This window comes from Monodelphis domestica, chromosome 5, assembly GCF_027887165.1.
Source record: "Monodelphis domestica isolate mMonDom1 chromosome 5, mMonDom1.pri, whole genome shotgun sequence".
NCBI lineage: Eukaryota > Metazoa > Chordata > Mammalia > Didelphimorphia > Didelphidae > Monodelphis > Monodelphis domestica.
The window spans coordinates 55,915,407-55,935,639 of NC_077231.1; the positions used below are offsets into that span (position 1 = coordinate 55,915,407).

At 37.3% G+C, this 20,233-nt stretch overlaps 1 pseudogene; it reads right to left on the minus strand.

Moving 5' to 3' along the window:
• Positions 1-305: 305 nt before the first annotated feature.
• On the minus strand, positions 306-4,292 carry LOC100018901 (probable cytosolic iron-sulfur protein assembly protein CIAO1; annotated as a pseudogene).
• Positions 4,293-20,233: the final 15,941 nt, after the last annotated feature.

Below are 20,233 nucleotides of genomic sequence, written 5' to 3' on the forward strand. Positions count from 1 at the left end.
GAGAGCAGAAAGAACTTCATTAATAATTTCTGCATTAGCTATAGATGTTCCAGCTGAATTTAAAAATCCTCTCTGGAGCCATAGCATTCTGACTGAGTGACAAATGCCAAAAGCATATCTAGAATCCGTATAAATTGTTGCCTTTTTATCCTTAGCAATTACACAAGTGTGCTTCAGAGCTATGAGTTCTGCTCCTTGAGCTCTAATATTAGAGGGTAGTGAAGCTGACCACTCAGTGGCAAATTCTGAGAATACAGCCTTAATAAGATAAGAGGGCCTCAGAGACCTCTGGGTCACTGGTATGGTCAGAAGGCCATCTGACCATCATCATTTCAAGAAACCAGTAGTAGTCCTGGCTCTTTGAGGTTCCATGCAACACAGTTTCATGTCCTGGACGTGGACCTTGGATGGGTGAGCTGTAAGGGCAAAGGATGGCTGCTGCAGATCTGAGCTGATATCTTCTTAAAATATCCATATAGCATCATCACCACAAGCTTTAGGCAGGGTCCTGGTCCGATGATACCAAGGGACATCACAGACAGTTCTGGAATGGAAGCCAGATAAGATACAAACAAACTTCCAGATAGAGTCTGAGCCTTGGAAGACTGCCCATTGTTTAGTAGGTACTGCTGCCAAATATACATGGTGTGATCATTTTTGAAAGATGTCAGACACTCACCACTGGTGTCAAAGGACAAACTCCACACCATGGACTCATGGCCCTCCAGGGTGGCAAAGTATACCCACTCATCATCTTCCCCTCTGTAGAACTTTATTGTGGTATTTAGCTGGATAATGCCAACAACTCTTGACTAAGGTGCCATATCATATGTTTAACATCCTGTATGTGAGAATTTATTTTTCATATGCTGTATTCATTCCTATCTATTAGGGAAAATTGTTGTGTGTTCCTGTGTCTAGGATCTGGGTCAGAGATATCATCCAGTCTGCTATTTTTTGCATTTTCTTTGACCTTTGGAATCCCAAAGGACGTCTTCCTTTTTCACAGAATTTGGTTAATAAATGAAGAAGAGAAGGGTTCTATTACTGCTTGTATGCCCTGTCCGCCTGTGGGACTGGGGAGGAGTGGATAGGTTCATAGGTCACATCTAAATTAGCTATCACCAATTAAAGATGTCTTGGGACATTCAAGGAAGGAGCTCAATAATGAGATTCTAAAAATCCATTTTTAAGCTACCTGACCTAGCTCAGGTAGTCCCTAGTCATGAGACCGCCATGGAGACCTATATTACTTTATCAGTTTTGATATTGGTCTACCCAATAAATACAGTCAACAAACTTGTATTCTTACTCAAAATCAGTCTTACAAGGTAGTTTTAGTCATAATGTGAATTCAAGGGACTGACACATTCATATTCATCCTCTTCATCAATTCCCAGAACAGACACTCTTGTCCCAAATGCAGGGAGTCCAAAAGGTACCAGAGTGGGCCTAAGCTCCTGACTTTACTTCATTTTCATGTCCTTCAAGTTTACACACTTGAAGTCATCCTGGTTCTTCCAGATGAGGTAGAGACATCAAAGTTTGCAGATGCAAGGTAGTTTCCATAAGGGGATAAGGCCACCTTCCTCATAGTACACTGGTGAGCTTCAGTCAGAAGAGACTTGCACACCAAGCCACCACCCTCCTTACCCCAGATATGTATGCTGCAGTCTCCATTACTTGATGTCAGCAGGGTCCCCACAGTTTTCCATGCCAGGAACAAATAGCTTGAGCCTGGGTAGCCCTGAACACAGTCCAGAAGCACCAGTCCTTCATGATGCTGTCCAGGCTCAACCCAATCTCCCTGTCCCCTTGAAGGTCACAAACAGATGTCTGAATCAGACTTCAGTGTAATTCACTTCCAGATACCCAAGACAGCCCCCACACCCTCTACTTCTACTCTCCCACCCCAAAGATTCTTGGGAACTATCACTGCATAATACCTTGTATTAAATGGCTATAATTTATGTTGAAGTCCTATCCACCATCAATTTTTAGTATTAGGGAATCTATATTTTGCTTAAATAGGTGAGTAATAGCACATAACTTTTTCTCATTTTGTTCATATTTAATATATACTTATGCAACATGTTATATTTAACATTGTTTATGATGAGGAAAAGAAGAAATAAGCATTTACATATCACATACTATATTTTAGGCACTAAGTTAAGGATTTTAAAATCATTAGCTCATTTGACCTTCATAATGATTTGGAAAGGTATAGGATATACTCATTTTACCATTAAGGAAACAGAGGCAACAGAATTAGGTGACTTGCCCGAGGTCACGCAGCTACTTTTTCTGGGGCTAATTTGAAAAAAGGACTTCCTGACTTCAGAACTAGCTTTCCCTCCACCGTACCACCTGCCCTCATACATACAGTAGCCCATAAAATTATATGCACTGTGGTTTACTTTTGGGAAGATGTGTGATCAAAAGTAGCACAGGTTGTACAGAGTGGATGGTTGCAATATGCTTCATTGGAGGGAATGTGCAGTGATAAGGATACTCATCCATTTGAGCATATTTCTATAGAGATACATTTATATCCTTTGATACTAGAAAAGGAACATAAAGGAGTTTGCAATTATAACAAATGATCTTTATAGACATTACAATTTTAAAAGTACCTAAATATATTATTTTGTTTGCTCTTTACAACTACTACTGAGGTAGATCATAGTAATTATTTTAGCATTTTGAAAAATGTATACTTTTCTTAAATCCTCTATCAGTAACAAACTGAACCCCTTGAACCTTGTGTAGACAGTTCTTCTGAACAGCCATGACTAAAAAATTATAGTGAGCACCAAACAAGATCAATAAAAAATGAAATTGATGATATTTTAGTATAAAGATAATTAATGGTTATTGACGTGGGAGTAAGTACCAAACTATCTTTTTATGTAGCTAGATCATTTTTTCCTTAGAACAACAGTCAAAATCAACACCAATCCCAAAGAAAGAATAAACATGAGAATGAATGAGACTTGAACACAAGCCTTCTGACTTCAAATCCATAACTCACTTTTACAAATACACCATTATTTCACAGCCAGCTCTGTTCCATGGATGTGATCTATAGTTTTTTCCTTACAGAAATACCAATATAGAAGAATGCAATTAGTGGTTCTTGTGTATTGAGGGCTAATGGATTGTTTTTCTATTTATGTTCCTGGTATTATAGGTTTTCTTATCGTCAGCATGCAGTACACATGGGGATAGATTTACATACTGAGAAACAACTTTGTAAAATCACCTTGTAGGGTTCCAGGTTTTGTTTCTTTCAGCAAATCTCCAAATGAATTTATTGAATTTGTAAGTCAACAACTGATTTTTTCTTGTCAGCAGAACAAATCTGAAAACAGATGAGTGTTCTACTTTCCAATTTCATACATTCCTTTCAGAATTCAGCCACAAGTCTTATGGGACACAGAGCAGAATGGAATCCACACTGGTTCTTTAGTTTTTTGCTTTAAGTAGAGTGTGCTACAGTAAAGAAGATTAGATAAGGATATTGAGAAGATAGTCTTAGCTCAAGTATTTTATGATTTTAACACATTGTATCTTTGTGCCTCAGTTTCTTATCTATGAAAGGGGAAAATATTTTTTTTCTAAATATTTCACAAGACAGATGTGAATAATCACATCATCTATTGCATGTAAAAATGTTCTGTGGTTTTGAGAGAAATGGCACCATAAACCTAAAGTATCATTTATTATCCTAACATCAATAATAAGATAATGTATAGGAAAATGTTTTGAAAAAAGAATAAAAGTACAGTATAAATATAAAATATGATTGTTTTTTGATCTAGTCTAGGCAGCACTGATTGAACATAAAAACTTGTTTTTGTTAGGAAAGAGAAAACACAATGTTTATATTTCTAGATGTATGTAGATTATATATTTATAATTCTCTTTATTGTATATTCATGCCTATATTTTTCTCTTCTACAAAACTTTTTTATATAAAAGTTTAAATTATTTTCAGGTTCAGATATAAGGGAGAACATTTTCAGACCACTTTTCCTCATCTTCTTCCCATAATGAGTGTTGCTTGTTGTTGTAGGAAATGATAGGGGGTGGAAGTCCATCATGCCACATTACTGTCATAATCTCTATAGTGAGAGGTCTCCTTAAGTGGAACCCAAGCCAGACTTATATATCTTTACCAGGAAAAGGGGGAGACTAGGTGGTATGGCAACCAGGGGACTAAAGCTGGTGTGGGAGGGGTTCTGAGTGAACACTTTAAGGATGAGTCCTCTCTTATGAGGACTCTCCATCTTGGGGTTCTCTTTAGCTCTTATTACAGGACATCTACAGTATTGTTCCTTCTTTTGAGGTTTTGAGAGTTAATGGGGTCTGGAGAAAGTGGCTAATCTTCCATTTTATTGTTATTCTGACCTAGACCCAGTCTTCTCACCTAACAGTCTCTTAATTACCAAGCCTCCCGATCTTTTTTTAAAATTCTTATTCTTCTTGAGTTTTCTGCAGAGTCTGACTCTTGACTATCAAGACACTTTTCCCATTCTGGGTTTCTGTGCTGTAATTCTCTTTTCATTCTGCTCCTCCCTGTCTAACTGCTCCTTTTTTGTCTTCTTTGCTAGATCGTCATCCATATCCTGTCCTCTAACTCTGGATAAGACCTTAGTCTCTGGAAACTCTTCTTATCTCTTTCTATACTTTCTCACTTGATGACCTTATATGTTCCCATGACTTTAAGGATCTCTCAATTCAGCCCAAGACCCTTTCCTGACTTTCATTCTCTTGTCTTCAATTGCCTATTGAACATTTCCAAGTTGATATATGATCGAAATATTCAAAAGAGAATTTGTCATTTTCCTTAAAGTTTCCTTCTTCCTTATGAAGTTCCTTGTGAGGGACAGCACCATTCTTTCAGTGGCCCAGGTTCATATCTTTAGTATCCTCCTCAAATCCTTACTCTCTCTCATCCTGCAAATTTAATCATTTGCTAAATCTCGGTGATTGTGCTTCTTCAATATCACTCATATTTTTTTCTCTTCCCTTCTCCTTAAATGGCACAAATTCTCACCTCTCCTTACATTTCTGCCTCATCACCTGAATGATTGTAATATCTTCCCAACTGGCAACCATGACTCATCTCTCCTTTCTCCAATCCATCTTCCACATAACTGCCAAAGTGATTTGTCTACAGCATAGTTGCAACCATATCACTGATAGTCAGCAAACTCTAGTGCCCTTCTATATTGCCTCTAGAATCAAATAGATACTCTTCTGGCATTTTAAATCCTGCTCAAATGTATTCTAGCCTACCTTTCTTCTCTTATCATGCATTACTTCCTTTCACATACCCTGCTACCCAGACAAATTGGCCTCTGCTTTTTCTCAGATATGACACTCCATCTCACAACTTTCTTACTCTGGGCTGATTATTGCCTCAAGTTTGGAAAGCCACCCTTTCTCACCTTTTGGAGTCCTTACATCCCAACATAAATCTATCTAAGTTCAGTTCAAATGCCATTCTCTTTTATGTTATCTTTAGCCACTAATGCCTTCCCCCCATTAGCTAGTATTAATTTTGTATATATTTTACACACATTTATATGTGGCCATGTTGTTGGGTTGTTTCTGTGGATAGAATGTGAATTCCACAAGGGCAGGTACCGTTTAATTTTTGCTTTCTGTCTTCAGAGTCTAGCACAGTACCTGTCTTACTAAATAATTGTGATTGACTAACTGATGGAAGAAGTCTGAACAAAGGATTCAGGAAACTAAGACTGTTTCGTCTTCCATTAATTATTTTAGTAATTTCATCAAAAGATATTTAATATATGATTGTCTCAGTTATCCTCTTGTATAAGGGGTACAAGGATTAAAGGACTGCATTTAACGTTGGCAGATGTGGGGTCATATATTGCCTCTTTGTATCTGGGTAATCTTGAGCAAGTCACCTAATTTCTCTAGACCTTGGCTTCAGCAGGCATCCAATGGGGAAGTTGGGTTATATTATGTGAAAATTCCATTATGGCTCTCAATCCTATGAGATAAAAAAGTTTACCGCTTATCCCAGAGAGTTTAATATCGATAAACGAAGTCATACTTTGCAAAAAATCTGCCAGTAAGATAGAAGAATATCATGGCCTCCCAAGGGAAGTAATGTCTCAATTCAATCAACTAGCTGGTTTGTATGGAGTGCTATAACTTACCGGCTAAGTTACCTGTGTGACCTCAGGCAACCCAGTTAACTTCTTTGGTTCTGAATTTCCCTAAATGTAAAATTAAGGACTGTAAAATTAAATGGCCTCTGAGGTTCTTAGCACTGTGTAAGGCACTCAGTACTCTATAGATGCCATTCCATTTGGAAAAAAGCATTTATTAAGCCCATACAATGTGGAATGCATTGCATTGGCTTACATCGGAATCGAGGCTGGCACGAACTCCAATTCTCTGTTAATGGGATGCAGCAGGAGACAAACGGGGGTGAGGAGTGGTGGTCCTTTTGCCATTTCAATTTGCACAGTTTTGAAAGCTGTGCCTCTAATTTTTCTTCCTGCAGAAGAATGCAAGAGAACAATGATGATTTTGTAGAGCATTTCAGGAAAGATACATCAGAGAGGTTACTACTAAGTGACTGCTTGGTGGAAGTGCCTGGCTTTGCATGACAAAAGGTAAATAATTCATCCTTCCCACACTCAACCTTTCTTGTATTTTGTAAGTTTGCTCTCCAGGTATTACGGGTAAATATGCTCCTGTTGACATGCACTTTTCTTTCAGCATTAATATGGAGACTTTGGAACAGGGGGGCAATGGAAGACCTAATGGACTTCAGGTTGCACCTATGCACATGCTTCAATCAGTCTCTGCTTGAAGCCCTCCAGTAAGAGGGGAAACCACCACCTCCCCAGGCAGTCATTTGCACTTTTTGCTAGATCTAATGGCTAGGGAACCTTCTCCAATATCAAACCTAAGTCTCTTTCTCTGGAAATTCCACCCATTGTCCTATGTTGTCTCCACCAACTGGCTTAAATGAATGTATAACCCCTTAAATGTTTTAAAAAACTGTCACGTCTACCCTGTATCTTCCCTTCTTCAGCCTCACTGCATGTTCAGTGACTTCAAAGTTTCTGCTTCTCCCATCATCCTGATTTCTCTCTTCTGATCACTCTCAAATTTGTCCTCAAAGTGCATAATACCTTGTAAGGTGTTATTGCAGAGGAGCAAGAGTTTGGAATCAGGAAAATTTGTTTTCATGAGTTCAAATCTAGCCCAAGACACTATCTATGAATCCCTAAACAAGTCATTTAATTCTATTTGCCTCAGTTTCCTCATCTGTAAAATGAGCTGGAGAAGGAAATGGCAAACCATTCCAGTTCATTAATGAAGAAAATCCCATATGAGGTCATGGAGAATTGAACAGAACTGAAAAGCAACTGAACTATAACAAGGTGATATTTTCATTTCTGTGAAGTAGAAATAGCATGTTTTCTCTTATATAATCTCTCTCTCTTTTTAAACCCTTACTTTCTATCTCAGAATCAATATTGTATATTGGTTCCAAGGCAGAAGAGCAATAAGGGCTAGGCAATGGGGGCTATGTGACTTGCTGAGGTTTACATAGTTAGGAAGTATCAGAGGCTAGATTTGAAGCCAGAACTTTACATTTCTAGGCTTGGCTCTCAGTCCATTCAGTCACCTAGCTCACTCCTCTAACTTACTTCCATGACTCTTATGCCTCTTTCCTACCCGTAGCATCATTTCACTTCAAAAGTATTTGGTTGTTTAGGGCATGCGTCAATTGTTTTCTAGCATTTATTTATTTTTACTAGTGTTCTCACTGTCATGTAAAATTCATAGGATCACAGAATCAAAGCTTTGCTACTGGAAGAAACCTCAGAAACCACTTAGTCTAACTCCTTCATTTTACAGATGGGGAAAGTGAGGACCAAAGAAGTTAGCTGGCTTGCCCAAGGTCATATAAGGAAGATTGCATGTGTTAGTTGTTACTTAATCAGCTTTCTTTGGCTCTCTATTTTTCATGACAACAGAATAAATTTGATAGTAATTAGCACTTAGAGAGCATTTTAAGGTTTTCAAAGTATTTTATGGGTAGTAGGAGGTATAAGGGATAGAGTGCCAGGTCTGGAATCAGGAAAATTCATTTTCCTGAGTTCAAATCTTAGAATTTTACTAGCTATGTGACCCTGGATAAGTCATTTATTCCTATTTGCCCCAGTTTCATCATCTGCAAAATTAATTGGAAAAGGAAATGGCAAATGGTTTTCTCTGCCTAGAAAACTCCAAATGAGGTCAAGAAGAGTCAGACTCGACTGAAACGACTGAACAAACAGAAAGGGTTTACAAATATTTCATTTTATATTCCCAACAAGCATGGGGAGAATCAGCAAATCAGGGGCCTTTGATCTTTTTGGTCTCCTAGTATGTCTTCTGATCACATCAGGGAGATAACCGTGCATGCCTCATTTGACAATCACTACTGATGAATAGGGAGAAAGCAACCTGAGTGAATCTTCCCTGGACACTGGCTGGCTGCATGGTGGAAGTGGAGCTGCCATCATGTCTGGGGCTCTGTGCTTTCACCAGGATTTAATTGTTGGAGAGAATGATACCCTTTCCCGATGAAATTTCATTTCTCCCTGGGGACATTTAGACAACATGGGAAGTTAGCCAAAAGATGTCAAGGAAGCAGCTGAAGCAGCTAAGACTAGAAAGTCATGATGCAGGGGTTTTGTGTGTGATGAACACACACAGGGGACAGTCATAATATACATGGGTTTTGTTTTAAAGGACACTATTTTATACTGAGTTCAAGAAATAAAATTCTAATATTGGGATGTTCATGTCATTGGAAACTTGCAAGGTCTTGGGAATGGGATAACTGGGGAAAATACTGGAATATTTGGGTAAGGACTATCCATTACAGTTAAGCTCTAATGAATACACACACAAACACACATGTGCATATCTATCTATCTATCTATCTATCTATCTATCTATCTATCTATCCATCCATCCATTCATCTATCTACATCTATCTATGCATCTATCTATCTATCTATCTATCTATCTGTCTGTCTGTCTGTCTGTCTGTCTGTCTGCCTGCCTGTCTATCTATCTATCTATCTATCTATCTATCTATCTATCTATCTATCTATCTATCTATCTATCTGTCTGTCTGTCTGTCTGTCTGTCTGTCTGTCTGTCTGTCTGTCTGCCTGCCTGCCTGCCTATCTATCTATCTATCTATCTATCTATCTATCTATCTATCTATCTATCTATCTATCTGTCTGTCTGTCTGTCTGTCTGTCTGTCTGTCTGTCTGTCTGCCTGCCTGCCTGCCTGCCTGCCTGCCTGCCTGCCTGTCTGTCTGTCTGTCTGTCTGTCTGTCTGTCTATCTATCTATCTATCTGACCAAGTTGGCAATTTAAATGAGAAGTAGATCACTGAAGGGGGAAAAAAACCTTCCATCAGATAAATAAAATCTTTGTGGCATTTATTAGCATAGGGCATATATGCTTACTTCACTTGTCCAATGTGATTTTTCCAAGAATATTTGAAACTCCTTGGTGCATCTTGTATAATTTATAAATATGAGAGTGAGTCGACTCTCAACCATTAGGCACACTGTTGCGTTTTTATATTCTTTTGTATTGAAAGTTAACAGTTCACAAGGGTATAATGAAATGAAAAATCTATTTACACTAAAGTCTCCAAATCTAAAGTAGGAGAACAGTGAATATAGAAACACAGACTCATTCAATGCATAATTAAACAGGGCTGCCCATAGCCACCCAGTAACATAAAATATGCTAATTATGCTGAAATTTCATATTGTTTTCATCACTCCCTACCACCAAATGAAGGAGAAGGGAAAAACCTTGCTCTAACACAGGTTAGATCATTAAATTTGGTTCCAGAATCTGGGGTCTTTTTCTACTTAAAAAGGCTTACCTAGATGGCTCATATTTATATAGTTCTTTAAACTCTGCAAATAACTTTACAGATATTTGTTCATTTAATCTTCATATCAACCCCTATAAAGAAGATATTATCATCCCATTTTATAGATGAGAAATCTAAAGGTTGGACAGGTTGGAAGACTGTGGTAGGATAATGCCATTTGTATCTGAGGAAGGATTTTTAACTCCTTGACTTCAAGTTCAATGTGGTATCTATCATACCATGTAGCCTCACTAATCCCTTTTATGTAGCTCTAGTTCATATTCTCTCTCTTGAATCTCTCCCTTTCCATGTTGCCTCAGTGTCTTTTGCTTTTAACATTCATAGAGCTCATCTATCTTGAGAAAGTGCATTTGCTTTGGACTCTATCTTCTAGTCTAGTCTTTATCCTTTTTCACTTCTTTTTTCTGTGTGCTTCTAAAATAAATTGTCTACAAATTCTGTTATTATTTCCTTGCTGTCTATTCATTCCAACTCCATCATGATATATAAATTGATTTCTCTGAAGTCAAGAATGACTGCATTCTTTGCACATTGAAGAGATTTTTCTTAATTAAATCAAGAAGCCTTTATGAAACTACTATATGCCTAGCACTGTGCTAGATACTGAGGATACAAAGGAGGGCAAAGCATTTCCTATTCTTCAGGAGCTCACAATCTAATGGCAGACACAATTTGCAAATAACTGTGTACAAATGTGATAGACACAAGATAAACTGGAGATCATCTTAGAGGGAAGCAATGAGTACTCATCCTTCTCCTTTACCTCTCTGAAGCATCGACAGTGTAGATTATTGTCTACTTGGAACTTGTCTTTCTTGACTCTCTTGACACTGAACTATATAGGTTCTATTTTAATCTCTTTGACAGCTCATTTTGGGGGGCTTTCATTGTCTTTCTGGTTCCTCTTCCTCATTGTCTTCTCATTATAAAGATACCCCAAGACTTCAGTCTTCTACTCTGCTCTTTTGGGATCTTTTCCTTGGGGAGAACTCAACTGATCTTATATTTTCTGCTGTTACATCTATACCTTTAGCCCTGGGTTGTGATCTCATAATAATGAAGGAAACAGAACTCATAATGATGAAATAATAGAAGCATCAAAGTATCAAAATCAAGGCAGGGAAATCTTTGCTATATTATTTCAGAGGCTAAAAAAAGGCAAGATATTCATGAATGTCACTTTGTAAGAGAATCAAAAGGCATATTTTGGAATGACTAAAAATTAGCTAATATATAGCTCTACCAACACAAGGAAAGAATGGATTTTGGGGGAGAGATGATAAATTCTATTTCAGACAATGAGTTTGAGATGCCTTTGAGATCCATTTGGAAATGTGCAAAAGACAATTGGGGATAGGTGACTAGAACTAAGGAGAGAGACTAGGGTTGGATGTACTGATGCATAGAGATGATAATTAACCCATGGAAATTGAAATTGTCCACAATTGGGAGAGATGAGAAAGGGTCCAGAAGTTGAGGTTATGTCCTCTGTTGGGAGACATATTATGGATAATAATGCAGGAAAAGTGAATGAACGAGAGGTAGCTAGGAGACTCAGTGGATAGAAAGCCAGGGCTAGAGAAAGGAGGTCCTAGATTCAAATGTGACTTCAGATACTTCCTAGCTGTGTGACCTTGGGATAGTCACTTAACTCCAACTGCCTAGCCCTTACCACTCTTTTGCCTTGGAATGGATGCTTAGTATGATTTTTTAAAGTGAATTAAAGGGAAGAGAAGAGAGATTCCATCTTCAAAGTCATAGGATTAACATTTCCCAAATACCAATTTTGTTATATTAATATCCTTCATTAATTCCTAGTGTTTTACAGAATACAAATTCAAGACTTGTTATAATATGATAACATCTTACCTTTCTAGATTTATTCCCAATATTCAATAATATGTATATGGATTCCAATAAGGTCAGTGTCCTTGCTCTTTTCTTTTTTTTTTATCCTAGTTGCTGATGACTTTTGGCTTCTTTCTTTTTAAACCTTAATTTGTTTATTTTATTCTTCCTCAATTGAATATAAGGACTAATTTTTAAATTCATATTTTTAAAATCTTGAATTCTAGATTTTCTCCCTTCTTCCCATCCACTTTCCCTCCTTCTTTCTCCCCTCTTTCCATCATTCTTTCCATTCCTACCCCCTCCCCAAGATAGTAAGCAATGTGATACAGTTTTTACATGTTAAATTATGTAAAACAGATTTCCATATTACTTTTTTCTTAAAACACTATGCTCCACTCAAAACACTAATCTCCCACCTCCATGACCTTGCTCATTTTACCTGGAATATCAGTATTTCTCTTTTACACTTGTGTAAATTCAGTCCCTCTTTTGGGGTTCAAAACAAATCGCTGTCCTTTTAAATGTTCCCTTATTATTATAGTCAAATTTAATCTTTCTTTCCTCTGAACTTTTATAGTGAAGATTTTTTGTTCCTCTTGGGACAACAACTAATTGTAGAATGTCACAGATTGAAATTTAATGGTTCATATTCATACTTTATCTGCCTAACTATTGTTCACTTCTTCAGGGTAGGGAGCATTTCATAGATTTCTTTGTATGCTTTCCAGTGCCCAGAATAGTACCTGGTACACAATAGGTACGCTATAAATATTTGTTATTCTCAAGAACCATTATTTTGTTGTATCATCACCCATGGACTCTGGAGCTATATTAGACCTGAGTTTGGCAACAGGCACATCTTCTGAGCAAACCAAGCAGGAGGAGAGTGGGTTGGGATGCCTTTGGGAAACTGCGCAGTGATGTTAGCGACACTAAGATTCTCCCAGAAACTGGCCTGTCTTTTTAACATCAACATTTTCTGGTGCTGCTGAATTGTAAATCTCCAGAGAATTGAAAATGTGGGCAATTCTGGGCCAACCAGAAGACCATGAAGAGGTACATGGTGGCTATGAATAGACTGAAAATAGACTTTAGATAGAAAAGCAACATAGGAGGTGTTATTAGAGAGATAAGATGAAAACTCTGAAAGCAATTACTTTAAAATTAATTTCTATTGACTTTTTATTTTTATGATCCCTTTGCTTCCCAATATATTTTCTTACTACCCCTATAAAAAAAAACTTTTATAACACAGAGTAAAAAGGAAGAGGAAAAAGAGTTTGTCAAAACTAATAAAAAAACAAAGCAATAATTTGACAGTAACAGAGACATCTCAAGTCTCTCACTTTTACCAGCAAAGGAAAAGGTACATCCTCATATTTTAGTCAGTGCCAGTCTTGATCATTAAAATACAAAGCATTCAGTTTAAATATTTATTGTTCTTTGCACCTATGATGTGGTCACCACAAACAAATATTGTTTTCCTGATCCTGCTTATTTCATTCCACATTAGTTAATATTCCATAACTCCCTATAGTCATCATATTTATAATTTCTCTCTTACAGTAATATTTCATTATTTACATGGTCTCTTATTCAGTTAGAATTTTCCCCAATTGACAGACTTCTAATTGTATTTCCAGTTCTTTACTATTTCAAAAAATACATATTGGATCTTCTTCTGTTTGGTCTTCTTTGGAGTATATGGCAAGCAGTAAGATCTCTAGATTAAAGGGTATGAATATTTTGAAAGATTTGTAGGAGAGTTCATAATTGTTTTTCAGAATTACACTAATTTGTCACTCCAACAATAGTGCATTAATACGCCTCTCTTGCCACAGCCCCTCCAACATTGACTTTCCATTTTTTTTCAACTTTGCCAATTTGTTGGATAAGAAATGAAAAAGCTTGGTGGTTTTGAATTGCATTTCTATTAGTTATTTTGGAGACTTTCATAAAGCTATTAATAGCTTGCAATTGTTTATTTTTGGAGTGCTTCTTACTCATATCCTCTGACCACAAAGAAAATTATTACTCTTTAAGTAATGCAAAATAAACTGTGGGAAAAGCAATCTCATCAGTCAAAAGGAATATTAAAAGTTCCCCTTTAAGGATTTCAAGTTAGAGTTATTCCTGCAGAAATAACATGCAGTAAACTCTTTTTTTTCCCAAACCTTGAGATACAGAGTTGGAAACCTCCCACAGACATCAGGATGTAACAACCTCCAGAAAGGCTGGCGAAGAATTTAGAAATGTGAGATGGTCATGAATTTTGACTACAAACTTTTGGACTCAGGATTCAAATGTCTGTGTTGATTGAGTCATCATTTAGCACTCCCAAAGGAAGTCATATGCTTCTGTGTCAGTTTTTATAGATATATCTTTTGAGACTATATGGACTATTCAAGAATTGTGTATATATGTCCTACTTAGCTATTATATTTCAGCTAAATAAATGATTGTCTGCAGTTTTCCTAATTATTCTCCATCCCATAAAAAATTCATAGATCTTTAGAGTTAGAAGGAAACTGTGGAATTATTAGGTTCAAGAAGTCATAATCTCCTTTACAACATCCTCAACAATTGGTCATCCAGACTCAGCATATGTTGTATGTATGAGACAATGTGACATTGAAAGCTAAACGGGATCATTAGATGGGGATGTGGAGCTAGGAATCACTTCACAGACCATCTAAGCCAACGTGTCTTAACAGATGAAGCCAAAGAGAGTCCCAGAAGGGTGAATTGACCAAGGTCATCCAGATTTGGGGCTCCAACCCACATCCTGATTCCAAATCTAGCACTCTTTCTATTGGTACCATTCCATCTCCCTAATGAAAGTTCTCCTCACACATAGCAATTAATGAGGTAAAAAATGTAGAAAGGACAACTCATCCAACTACCTTCTGTTTTACAAAGGAGGAAACAGATCTAGAGAAGTTATTTTGCCAAAGATCACACAGGTAGTGAAAGAAGTAGGATTCAAACCCAGGTCCTTTAACTTTCATTTCAGAACTCTTTCCCCTGGATCGCACTGATGGTCTCTCCCAATTACGATACCTCATAACTTCATAAACGTAAGAATCATAGATTCTTAAGAGATATAGAAAAATAAATATTATCCCTCATATCAAAAGCATTTTGTAAACACTTGGATTAATAGTCTTTTAACCCAGCACTTTTCACAAATGCAGTTGGGAAGGGAGAGCTAAAATAAGCTCTTATCCTTCTAGATGCAGTGATAATTAATGGAAGGCATAATATTACACAAAGCTAGTCTCCCCAACAGAAGCAGCAAGTGTCCAAATCCTAAATGAGATTTTTAGATAAACCTAGAACAAAATTGGCTCATAAGATATGTATGAAAACAGCTCACAATTATGTAATGCTTGAAGTTTCTTGAAGGTTTGCTGGCTCTTTCCTCATAATCATCCTGTTATTTAAGTAGTGAAAGCATGATTGTTTCTATTTTATAGATGAAGAAAATGAGGATCTGAAGTGTTTAATGACTCATGCAGTTTTAAGTTCCTGATGTAGAATTCAAACCCAGATCTCCTGGGTCAATGTCCAGGACTTTACACATGATGTTATCCACTTGTGTGTCCACTTGGGCAAGCTTTTAAATTCTCTGGCTCTCAGTTCTTCTCTGTAAAATGAGAAGGTTGGACTAGATTGTTTTCAAGGTCCCTTCTATTCTAAATCTATGATGCCATGAATGGGTCTAAAGAATTACTAGGAAAACCTAACTAGGTTTCAAAGTATCAAGATGAGGAGCACCAGGATTTCTTTCCTTTCTGTATAACTGGACTCACTGGATCTGAAACTCTGTTTTATAACATCAGAAGGTAAGATTCCCACATTTCTTTCAGTGGTTCAGACTTGATCTTGAATCCAATCTTGTTTCAGAAGAACACATACTAAAAAAATGATGTTGGTTTTGGAGAAAGAATAAACTTTCATTTAGGATTCATAAGTGTTTAGAAGGGAGGGAATAGCACTATTGTATTCTGCTTTTATGGGCTGTTAGGTGGTACAGTAAATAGAGTACTAAATTAAGGAAGATTCAACTTCTGGAGTTCAAATCTGGCCCTAGATACTTACCAATGGTGAGTTCCTGGACAAGTCACATAATCCTGTTTGCTTCAGTTTCTTCATCTGTAAAGTGAGCTGCAGACATAATTATATGATGATCAGCTGTGAATGACTTAACTATATCAAAAAAGGCAAGGATCCAGGACAACCCTAAGAGACTCATGACAAAAAAAGGATATCCACTGCCAGAGAAGGAGCAGATAGAGGCTAAATGCCAATAGAAACATACCATTTTTTTCTGCTGCCTCCAGCACTGTCAATTTCCATTTTCTCCTGCATATTCTTTCCTTTTTAGGTTTTCATGACACTGTTCTTTCCTGGTTCTCCTCCTACCTGTCATATGGCCTCTTAGTCTCCTTTCCTGCACTCACCTTCTTCTAACCAGATCCACCAATTGTGTGTATCTTCTTGTTTCTCTATACTATCTCAATGGTTAATCTCATCAACTCCCATGAATCACATGATCATATCTATTTAAATAATTATCAGATCCACTTATCCAGTCCTAAATTCGCTTCTGACTTCCACTTTGGCATCATCAATTGCCTATTGGTCTTCTGGAACTGGTGTCCCATGGACACCTCAAACTCAAAACATCCCAAATTGAACTCATTACCTTTCCTCCAAAGCTCTCTTCTCTTCTTAGCTTTCCTATTACTCATGGGGACATCATTCTCCTCCTAGTCCCTCAGGCTTGACATTCATGGGAAACCTCCTTTTGTCTGGATTTAACCCAGGCCATCTTTCATGATAATGACAAAAACTTTGACAAGCATATACCCTCCTTTGGTAACAGGAGAACCACTTCTACAAAAACTATAGAAACTGTTAGCTTCTCTTTAATAGGCTTTGTTATCTTGTAGAGGGGCAGCTTCCCTGTCATTCTACGAGGAGTTTATAGGAGATGGATTTGAACTGTCATTCTAAGAGATACTGTTAAGGTGATGGTTGAAGAAAGACAGGGCAAAATCATGAGTAATAGACAATGGAGAGAATTTCTTTCCTGGTAGGGCTCATTTAACTCTTATCTTATGAAGAAACATTATAAAGAAAATTCCTTGAGGAATCCATGAGGAGTTTGGAAAATTTCAACCTGTCCTACAGAGTTATCTATCATGACTGGGAAGAAATCATGAGAGGCAAAGAGAAAGTACTTTTCTCTGACAACTGTGAATTGTGAATAAACTGTGAATAAATAAAGAGTAGGATTTGAGAGATTCCGAATTCTGCAAGAGAAACTAAATGGCAGTGCTTTGTTTCAGAGGTGAGGAGAAGTCCAGAATACAAATAATGGTTCTAAGTGACTCTGGCTGTGATTCTTTTCACAGTACACATTGTAAATAATTATTTATATATTTGCATCATTTTTATTATCCTGTTAATAAGTTATATAGCAAGTAACTTGGATATTTCAGCTTAAAAGAGTAAGAGTTTTGAAATATTTATATATGTGCAAAATGTATAAATATACATGCACACACATATATGGAGAAGGAAAGAGAGGGGGAGCTTGGATGGGAGACAGAGACAGAGAGAGGAAGAGAGATGGGGGAAAGGGAGAAAGAGAGAGGGTTTTTTTTTCCAGCTTATAAAGCAGCATCAATAAAATGGAATGTAGATTCAGAACTTACATTAGTTAAGGAGAAAGAGATTGTGACTTTAGGAAATAATCCATACCCTGGATTACTTTGGAACTGGCGATGGTAAGAAGAACATGGCACTAAACAATGGCATTTCTATAGCATGTAAACATTTACACAAAACATTCTCTCTATAGCATCCTTTGAAAGTGTACCAAAGTACATTAGAGTTGCATGGGAAAGTAAATGTTTCCAATAAGTCAAGAAGTAGCAAATAATATCAGGTATGGAAGGTTGGATGGGGGGAGGGAAGGGGGGAGGTTATAATAAAGGTGAAGGATAACCAGTGGACACATGAGCACACACACAATGGCATATATAGGCATGATTTTTAGGCAACCTTTTACCTAGTCTGTGTGTCTGCATATTTGTAGACAAGCTGACCTATATGAATTCCCAAAGGCTAGAGAGATGGGGGTTCCTAGTCAGGAGAATAAGCAAATCAGTGTTTGAATCTCTGCTATTCATTGAAATCCTGGGAAGGCTTTGTCAATGGCTTCCAGAAGATAAAATTGTTCATAGAACTGGCCAGTGATAGACCCTTGGTTTTAAAAAAAAGAATGCCTATTGCTTTATATTTGCTAGATGACAATGTTTTCCCAATTCGATCTAGAAATCATGCCACACACAAAGTTTTGCTCATAGAAGCCCTGAGATCATCCACAGTTCACCATTTCCACTGGCTTCCATTATTCGCCCCATAGTGAATACTTGTGAATAAATCCCACTGAAGTCCACCTAATTCTAAAGGCTATGAAAGCCCACCTTTTATTGTAAACCTTAAAATTTCTTAGATTTATAAATGTTGGAAATTTCACCATTGGGAAATTTCATACTTGAAAAATTTCCTATTGAGAGTGGGAACTCTATTGGAATGTGAACCCCATTGGCATGGGAGGTTCTTCCTCCTCCCTTCTTAAGATTACTTTAGGACAGAAACCTTTTGCTGAACAATGGAAAGGGCTTTGACCTATGCTTAAGCATAGAACAGGAATTTCTTTGAGTCATGATTGATTTTAGAATTAATACAATGGAGATACTTGGAATGACAGAACCGTCTGTTTCATGGTATGGTTCCTTACATTTGGCACATTACATATGGTAGGCTTATGCCTACCATAAGTCTCTTTCTGAGTGACCTGAAACTTGAATTCTTCTTAGACTATAGCATTCAAAGGTTCACAGCTAGGCACCTCAGTGGACAGGATACTTGGCTAGGAGTCAGGAAGATCTGAGTTAAAATCCAGCCTCAGATACATATTAGCTGTATGACCTGGGCAATTCACTTAACCTCTACTTATCTCAATTTCCTCAACTATAAAATGGGGATCATAATAGCATCTAATTCATGGAATTGTTGTGAGGAACAAGTGACTTGTAAAGTGTTTAGCATAGTATCTGGCATATGATTGGTGCTGTATAAATACTTGTTCCCTTCACCTTCCCAACCACAGAGCATCACTGGAAGAATGAGGGTGCCTAGGGTTAAATCTGTGATTTTATTTATATAAGGAACTCAAAGATGAGGAAACTTCCTTTAACAATACAAGTTAGTGCCCTTTATGAATTTATAATCTTAGAAATTTGACTTGTCTAAGAAGTTTAGTGCCTTTGTCAGGGTAAACCAGTTTGTTAGAAGTGTGATTTGAACTTATAGCTTTCTTGCTCTAAGGTCAGCTCTCTAGCCACTACTAGGAGAATAGTAATATTTTTTTAAAGATAGACTTTAGTTTTAAAGAAAAAGGATTTTCTCCTTATAGTGCTGCAAAAATTCCCCAAGGCAACCCAGATCGTTCTCTTTCTTCTCTATAATTCTATAGCAAGCTGGAGAATCACATAGGAGAAGTAGCAGATGATATCTTCAGGGAGAAGGAAGACCATGAAGGCAGGTAGGCTGATGATAAAATGAAGGTGAAAGAAAACCAGTGGACAGTCTATGCACCAGGGCCAAGAACTCATGGTGACGTGATCTAGAGGAAGGTCTGATTTCTTAAGTGGCTGTCTTTGGAGGATTTACAGGAATATGCAGACAAAACACACAAGATTAGAGACAACAGATTGTTTAAATCTGCATCAAAAGGAGGAGTACCCACACTGATGAGATCATGGATATACAGAAGTATCATAGAAATTATATGAGGAGCTATGGGTTCAAGTTGACAAATGAACAAGCGTTAGTTATTATGTGTCAGGAATCACCCTAAGTGCTAGGAATAAAAATATAAAGATAGTCCTTGCCTTCAAGGAATTTACATAGAAATCATCACATAGAAAAAAAAATTTAAAAAGAAGAAAAGGAAGAGGAAAAAGAGGAAAAAGCACTCATGCAGAAGCATGGTGGAGAACGAAAGCTGGAAAATGAAAAGTCTAGAGAGAAATTAAAGGGGTAAAATTGACTGACCTGGACTCATTCATGAAAATAGAGAACCTGGAAGGACCTGACTGTTCAGAGGAAGAGGCAGTAGGGGCAGAGGGCTTTTCCTGGGGAAGTAAGCTACTAGGTAGGTGATGGTGGAGACAAAAGTCCAGAATTTCAGAAATAGAACCTTGAGAGGAAAGAAGGAGTGTTCAGGAGGAACATAATTAAGGAAGGATATTTGTAAGAGTGGAAAAAAACACTGATCCTGGAGTTGGAAGCTGTGGGTTTAAATCCCTGGAGACTTAGAAGGGAAAGAAAT